Here is a 2,500-nt window from a genome sequence, read left to right on the forward strand (position 1 = left end):
AATAAAACGAAATAGAATACTTAAAATAGTATAAGATAATATAGAATGAAATGAGTAAAATAAATTAAAAGATTAAGTAAATTAAACTAAATGTTCTGGTTTTACACAAGTAAGAACCGCTTCCCCTGACACATCTAATGAATAAAACGAAATAGAATAGTAGAATAGTATAAGAAAATGAAAAATTAAATAAGTAAAAGAAATTTAAAAATTAAGTAAACTAAAATGAAATATAATAAAGATAAAACTGAACACAGATGAAATGACCAGTAAGCACCGCTTCCCGTGACACATCTGATAAATAAAACGAAATAGAATAGTAAAATAGTATAAGATAATATAAAATGAAATAGGTAAAAGAAATTTAACAATCAATTATATTAAACTAAATTGAAATAAAAAGAAATAAAGATAAAACAGAACAGAGATGAAATGACAAGATAAAAAAAAGAAAAAATATAATAAAATAAGGTAGAAAAAATCAAAACAAGAAAATGAAAATAAATATGATAAGATATATTAAAACAAAACAAGATAAAATTGAATTAAATAAAATAAAATAAAAAATAAATGAAAAAATATATTTAAAAAATGGGTGGATAACCACTTAAACCACCACGCGTGAGCCAAATTACTGTATACATCACTTTAACCACATCACCATTCCCTTAAATCATGTGAGCGGTGTCACAATCATCACCCAGACATTCTGTCGCCAGACATCCGCTCTGACCAGCTGACTCATCAGTTGTCGAGCACTCGGAACCAAGATACACACACAGACATACGAACGCACACATAAATGCGGTCAATCGCCAATTCCGAATAACACACGACAACACAGTAGTAATCAACCCTTGCCCCCTGGATATATTATACACTATAAAAAGGGATATAGGAAATAATTTATGAACTAACAACAACCATGTAAAGGGCCGGATTTTCCTATTAAAATTGTTTTCAAGGTGACTAAAGAGCACCTCAGAATTTTACAGACTCGGCACTTCCTCCCACAAAAACGGAGTGCAGAGGTCCAGGAGTCGTCGGTGTGTGGCGTGACCTGTGTATCATAGTGTACAGAATTGTGCGTGAACTGTGTAAATAAAGTGAAGAAACTGTTGATTGTGATTTGTAACCCCAGGGGGGTACACAGGTAGCTATGTAGTTGGCTACATTACCCCTAAAAATGCAGTAATACTAAGTAATCTATGGTAATAAATCTGAACGGCGGAACAATTAAATTTTGATAGAGATCAGTGACATTTTCTTTTTCAGTGAAGTCATACTGTAGTAAATGGGCCACGAAAAGTTAAAGCCTTTTAGTATTAACTATATAAATCTTTTGTAATAAAAACCTGTATAGGGAATATACCGGTATATTGTGTATAGAGGTAATATATATATATATACATATATATATATATATGTATGTATTCATGTATGTATGTATATATGTATATATATATTCATATATATACATATATATGTATATATATATATATATATACATATGTATGTATAAATACCTATAAATACACACATACACACGCACACACACACACACAAACACACACACACACACACACACACACATATATATATATATATATATATATTTATACATATATACGTATATATACACATATATAAATATATATATATATATATATATATATATATGATCATTTTACGACTGTCGCATGTAGGATTCGAACCCACTACTTTCGGCCACCAATAATATTACCTTCACAGAGCCTTAACCCGCTCGGCCACAGAGACTTACAAGCCTTGCAACCTGAAATCGATCTGATTCCCGAGGATAGGAAAGCTAACTAATTTTCGACCCCAGTTCCTGTTTTACACAAGGCCCAAGCCCACTTGTAAAAGGGGATAAGGATTGGAACAAATCCCTTTCACGCTTTCGCCATTGTAACCATGAGAGAAACTCGCTAGTGACAGAGTCGCATATTGGATTCAAACCCACTGCTTTCGGACACCCGTAAGATTACCTTCACAGAGCCTTAACCAATGGCCGAAAGCTGTGGGTTCGAATCCTACATGCGATTGTCATAAAAATGATCAGATTAATGTCACTAGCGATTCTCTCTCTCTCTCTCTCTCACACACACACACACACACACACACACACACACACACACACACACACACACACACACACACACATACACACACACATATATATGTATATATATATATATATATATATATATATATATATATATATATATATGTATATCACACAAGAAACCCACAGTCGAAGAAAATAAACTTGGAATAAAAGAAGATTCTTTATTTCGGGTATCAACTGTTGCCCTCTTCAGGTAAGTACATAAGACAGAGGACAAAGGGGACTTATAGGCTACAGAAACACAGAAAAGAGAGGGAACGTGGACTGATGGCATTACTCAGACGCAGGGTAAGATGGGGTGGCGGAGGAGGGTGAGGGTGAGGTGGAGGGGGTTGTAAGATTCGTACGTGC

General features: G+C 33.5%; 1 protein-coding gene across 1 annotated transcript in view; it reads right to left on the reverse strand.

Annotated features, from left to right (window-relative positions):
• The window catches only part of LOC143027645 (fibrocystin-L-like), a 94,448-nt gene that overhangs the window by 88,298 nt on the left and 3,650 nt on the right, over window positions 1-2,500 (reverse strand). The gene's annotated exons all lie outside the window — the stretch shown is intronic.

This window comes from Oratosquilla oratoria, chromosome 8, assembly GCF_046742065.1.
Source record: "Oratosquilla oratoria isolate Oo_2021 chromosome 8, ASM4674206v1, whole genome shotgun sequence".
NCBI lineage: Eukaryota > Metazoa > Arthropoda > Malacostraca > Stomatopoda > Squillidae > Oratosquilla > Oratosquilla oratoria.